Source organism: Petaurus breviceps, unplaced genomic scaffold (assembly GCF_028583685.1).
Source record: "Petaurus breviceps papuanus isolate PSGF00001 unplaced genomic scaffold, PetGlider_PUasm1.0 37, whole genome shotgun sequence".
NCBI classification, from domain to species: domain Eukaryota; kingdom Metazoa; phylum Chordata; class Mammalia; order Diprotodontia; family Petauridae; genus Petaurus; species Petaurus breviceps.
Window position 1 is genome coordinate 36,568,959 of NW_027186296.1, and position 6,420 is coordinate 36,575,378.

Below are 6,420 nucleotides of genomic sequence, written 5' to 3' on the forward strand. Positions count from 1 at the left end.
AGGAAAGGAAAGGAAAGGAAAGGAAAGGAAAGGAAAGGAAAGGAAAGGAAAGGAAAGGAAGGGAAAGTCCTTGTAACAAACAAGACAAATTCCCACATTGGTCATGTATGAAAACGTGCATCTTATCCTGAGTCTATTTCTATCAGTAGATTGGTTATAGACCAGATTTATCAAGTCTTTCCAAGTTGTTTTTTTTTCCTTTATAATGTTATAATGGTATAAATTATTCAGTTCTGTTCAATTCTGTATCAATTTATACAAGTCTTTCAAGGTTTATGTGAAACCATCCCCTTCATCATTTTTAACACACAATATTACTCCATTATATTCATAGGCTACAATTTATTTAGTCATTCTCCAATAGATGGACATCCCCTTAGTTTCCAAATTCTCAGTATTTCAAAAAGAAGTTTGTTTGTTTGTTTGTTTTACTGAATGCTATTGATATTATTATACGAATAGGTCCTTTCCCTCTTTCTTTGCTTTCTTTAGAGTATGGGCCCAGTAGCCACAATGCTTTAAGACTACCTACATGCTACCTCTTCCAGAAAATTTTCTCAGGTTAGGGAAGTGGGAGGTGTGTATAGGCAGGAGGGAGAAGTGACCTCACATTTTCAAAGAGGCTAGAGGAAAATTTTTTTAAAAACACCTTGGTGTGGAGATATATCTAGCCATGACCCTGGGATGATTTGGGGTCAAGGGAACCAGGTTTATAGTCAGGAAGCTGCCTATGCGGGGAGCTGGTATGGTTAGGACAGAGCAGCAGTGTACAGGTTGCCTGTAATGACAGGATGAACAGCGTGGGCAGGGAGGGCTAGCCAGTGCCAAGTCTGAGCAAAAGGGCAGTGTTTGGAGGAATATTTTTAGGTCTCTCTCAGAAGATCAGTAATTGTAGGTTTTAGAGGGGTAGGGGATGAGAAGGCAGGATGGGGGGGGGTATCTTTGTGAGGGTATGATTCTGGGTTAATTAGCTGTAGGTGTTTTATATGTTTGTCTTCCTGTATGTGGACATATGTGTTTATGTAGGTTTACCCTTCACACATGTTCTACATGTCATCTTGTAGACATCTGGCTGTGTTTGTATGTATCAGTGTTTGTGTCTGCCGCTATGCATGTAAATAGGTTTTCCCTTTCCCAGTGTTCCTCTATGGGCTGGAGAAAGACGGCTTTAGCTCAAAAATAACAGCCTAGCTTCAGCAATTCCATGATTCCTCCAGCCTAGAAGTCGATCTCTGATCCTAGGGACTGGTTTATTGGAGATCATGGTAGTTAACTTCAGTAAGGTGGACTTAAAAAAAAAAGAAATAACAAACAGCCAGTCAGGTTTACCCCCAGTCCCACCCCAGGTGAAAAATGTGAATTCTGGAAAGTGAGTGGGAATAGGGCCCTCCTCTCCAACTCCTCATTTAGGTCACTCTGGTTGGGTCTGAGTAATTTGACTGATCCTATAGATATGAACAAAGACCTGGGAGCTGCAGGTCTGTGTGGTCAGACAGATACAGGGGAAGGTGTGGGAGCGTCCCACCTTTAAAATAACATGCATATATAGACTGGCACATGTACACCCTGTCGGTTATAAGAAGCACACAGTGCTTGCCACTCATGGAAACAGTCTGTGGGGATGAATCAAACTTTGTTTTGTCTTTTTTTTTTTTAACGTTAGGAAATATGAGACAGTCACACTCTTGAGGTGAGAGCTGAGCACCCAAACCAAGAAATTAAGAACACTAGCTGTTTAAAGTAAGACATAACAACTATACCTTGGAGCCTGATGAATCCAGCTCCCTCATTTTGCAAATGAGGGCACTGAGGTCCAGAGATGCCAAGTGATTTGCCAAGGTCACACAGGGAGTAAATATCAGAGGTAGGATCTGAGTCCTAGTTCCCTGATTTCGGAGACAGTACATTTTCTGTTGTACCAGGAAAGCTGCACAGGAAACATGGTCCAGTGGCATAGCACTGGTTTGAATCCTCCTTCTGGTGTTTATTACCTATGTCACCTTCAATGAGTATTTTAACCCTTTGGGGTCTAAATTTCCTCACCTGTAAAAACTGATGGGGTTAAAGTGGATGGCCTCTAGGTGAACAATCTTTCAACCTGCTCAGGCCCTTGCCCTGATGAACCCAAAAAACTGCGAATTGGAAACAAAGGTGCTTCTCTTATCTCCTGGAAGGATCTCCTTCCACGACGGAGGCAACAGGCCCCCCATGGCTTCCCTTCAGCAGGGTCCATCAGTGTGGTGCGTCATTTGGAAGAAAGGAGTTTTCTGACTCACAACTCAAACCCATCAATTGTCATTCAGTTTGTATTCATTCATGCCTCTGACTCCTCAAAACTTTCAGTTTCTGGAGAGTTCTCTATTCAAATGCAAAAGCTCTAGGGTTGGGTCCTACCTACCCATTGACCACTAGAACCTCCTTGTGCTGAAGAGAACCCTCATCTAAGGAATTTAGGGATAAAGACCCTGCTTAGACTTCGAAAATATTTTGTTCATTTGTATTGGACTCTTCCTGACTCCATTGACTATGTCTGTGGGATTCTTTTGGCAAAGATATTCCATTGTTTTGAAATTTCCTTCTCCAGTGTGTCCTCATTTTACAAATGAGAAACTGAGGCAAATAGGGGTTAAGTGGAAAATGTCTACTGGAAGTCGTCAGCAATAAGTATTTCTAAACCCCTGCTATGTTTCTGGCACGGTGCTAAGTGCTGGGCATACAAAGAAAAGCAAAAACACATCCTGCCCCTAAGGAGCTCACAATCTAGGGAGTGTGTGTGGGGGAGAGGGGTTATAACATGCAAATAACTACGTACATGCAAAATATACACAGAAAAACCTGGAGACAATCTCAGAAGGATGCACTGACACTCCAGAAGACCCAGAAAGTATTCTGGAAGAAGATGGGATGGGGCCACTGAAAAGAGCAGTGAAAAGATCATCGACCCAGGAGTCAGGAGGATCTGAGTCCAAATCCATCCTCAGATATTTGATACACTTACTAGCTGTGTGACCTTGGGCAAGTCACTTAACCCCAATTGCTTTGCCTTCCTCCCTCCAAAAAAAAAAAAGATGGGATTTTAGCTGGGACTCAAAAGAAGCCAGGGAAACCAGAGGGCAGAGGTGAGGAGGGAGAGAATCCCAGGCATGGGGAACAGTCAGGAAGAACACTTTGAGTCAGTAGTTGGTATATCTTGTGTGGAGGCCATTTTTACTGAATCCCAAAGTACATGGATAGAGTAAGACATAAAAAGGCTGAGAAAGTAGGAAGGGGCCAGGTTATGAAGGGCTTTGAAAGTCAAACAGAGGATTTTCTATTTGATCCTAGAGGCAATACTGGAATTTATCTAAGAGGGGAGTAGCATATGCTGGAATGAAGAAAGAGACTTAAAATGGAAACCTCCAGGGAGGTGGAAGGGGCAATTCTGCTTATTTTCCAATGTTGATGGCAGGGCAGTGGGAGGGCCTATGGTCCTCTTCACATATATGCATTCTTTGATATGTGATTGAGCCACCCCCTGGTTTCACTGCTGTCAGTCAGTACTAAGTCTTCCTGAAGAGAGAAAAAACAACACTCCATAATACATTGGAAGAGACAGCTAGGTGGTGTCATAGTGAGTGCACAGAGTGCTGGGCCTGGAGTCAGGAAGACTCATCTTCCTGAGTTCAAATCTGACCCAAGACATTTACTAACTGTATGACCTTGGGCAAATCACTTACCCCTACTTGCCTCAGTTCCTCTTCTATAAAATGAGCTGGTTGGGGGTGGCTAGGTGGCTCAGTGAACAGAGCACCGGCCCTGGAGTCAGGAAGACCTGAGTTCAAATCCAGCCTCAGACTCTTAACATAAAAACTAGCCATGTGACCTTAGGCAACTCACTTAATCCCAATTGCCCTCCAAAAAGCAAAAAATAAATAAAAAAATAAAAATAAATAAAATGAGCTGGTGAAGAAGAAGAAATAGCTAACATTTATGTAGTGCTCACTATGGGCTAGGCACGATGCTAAGTGCTTTACAATTATTATTTCATTTGATCTTCACAACAATCTTGGAAAACAGGTTCTATTATTACCCAACCCCCTTTACAGAGGAAGAAAAAGGCAAACAAAGTAAAATGACTTGCCCAAGGTTAACACAGTTAATGTCTGAGGAAATCTTTTCATTCCATTCTTTCTGACTCCAGGCCAGTACTCTGCCTACATCACCTAGCTGCCCTACTTTTCTCATTCTTTGAGTTTTGAAAATCACATGCATAATTTTCTAAAAATAAACCACTAATTAAGCTTTAAAGCAGACTTCAACATGGTCAAAGTATTTTTCTTGGAATTAAAAATATAGTAATCATTCAATAAGAAAAAATGCAAACAGAATACATTGTACATAAAAAAAGTTTAAATTCTTTTCTTTGGCTTACATTAGTCATGAGGGTTAGTGCAGAAAGAAAATGAGATTTAGTACTAAAAGAAACGAAGAGATACTGGGGAATAAAAAGACACTTCTTTAAGAAGAAATTGTCTGGAGTGCCTATCCAGATCATACATATGCAGGCCCTTCCCCAATCACTACAGGCCAAAGACACATCTATAATCTATGCCACTCTTTTAAAATGCCTTTTAATGAAAAGTAGTCTGAGATTTTTGTCTCAATGTGTGCCATATTCTTTACTCCCTTCCTGCCACCCAGAACTAGATTTTAAACTCCTCGCATTCAAAAATGATGTCATCTCTTTACACCATTCTGCCCCCATGGAGTCTTATCTAGCACATTGTACCCAGTAGGCATACAAACATCAGACTGATTGGATAATCCATCCCCATTCCTATTGTTACCTGCTCTGCTTCTGTTACTTCTAATTATACCCATGCAACCCCACTCCTTCTCCAGCTACCAGTCTTATAACTTACCTAGTGCCTGCAGAGACTGCTCAAAGTCTAGAGAGGGCATCCTGACCTCATTCCCATTTCCCATTCCATTAAAATCTAAAGTTTTGTGGAAATTGGCAGAGAAAAAGATAAGACTGTGGAATTTTGTGGCATAGTTAAGATACAAAAAAAAAAAAAAAGCTTCCTGGTGGTTCTTGCTCCAGTCCTATGTATATTGTGACATTTTGTGAGCAGTCCCTATGCTATCCCACCACCACCATCTGGCAATTATGGGGCAGGCTTAAGGGTGAGACTTAAGGCACCATCACCATCACCATCACCACTACCACCACTACCTTTACCACCATTTCTCCTCAGGACTCAGTGCAGACAGCCCAGGACTCAGTTCCCAAGAGTCCCAGGAATCTCTGCTCACCAGTCCTGCTTCTTACCCAGCAGACATCTTTGAATGGGACAACTCTCATGGTGCTAAGGCTTGGCAACTTCCTCTTCTGGTGCTTCAGCCTCTACCTCCTCAGCAGCCATGGGAATTGAAAAAGCTGAAGGGAAGTTCTTGATATCAAAATTCTTGGCTTTGGTGGTGGCTAGGTGGTGGAGCAGTGAATAGAGCACCAGCCCTGGAGTCAGGAGGACCTGAGTTCAAATCCAGCCTCAGACACATAACACTTACTAGCCGTGTGACCTTAAGCAAGTCACTTAACCCCAATTGCCCTGCCCTACCCCCTCCAAAAAAAGCAAAAAAAAAATTCTTGGCTTTGTCAAAGAAAGGGTCCAACATCAGAGATAGACATGGTTTCATCAATGGAAATCTCCTATGTATGGTTGTCTCTTCCTATTAGAATGTGAGGTACTTGGGAGCAGGGAATATCTTGCTTTTCCATTTATATCCCTAGTACTTAGCATAGTGCTTTGCATATTTAAATATTTAATAAGTGCTTTTTAATTCATTCATTTATTCATCTGTAAAATGAGAGGGTTGGACTGAGATTCTAAGGCCCTTAGAATTCTTACTTCATGACCCCATGTTTTTCATCTCATATATGAAATTTCCTTCTCACCCTCCAGTGTTATTTAACCCCATATATTGGCTGTTAAAGACCCTAAGAAGCTCATTTTCTAAAGGGGGAAAGGCAAAGAGCTTGTGATGCTGTGCTAAAGACCTCAGAGAAGAGGGCCTCTCTAGTAATCTCCTACCTTTAGCAAAACCGGGAAGTAGAGGAAGCTAGGCTTTAGTGTCCTCCCAGAATTCCCTATCATTCCTTCCTAGAGGACCCAATCCCTTTCTCGCCTTGGGACTACTCAGCGTCCTCCTTCTATGGTATGTAACAAAAATTTATCTCTTCCTGGATCTGTTCAGCTAGTTACCGGAAGGATCTTTTAAAACTCTCTCATGATAAGGTAATAATAGTAATACTTTCCTGTTTGTAAAGGGCCTTACAATTTAGAAAACACTTACACATCATGATCTTACTTGATTCTCACCACCAACCTTGCAAAGCAGAAGAGGAGGAGGAGAAAGAAAGAAAGAGAGAAAGAAAGA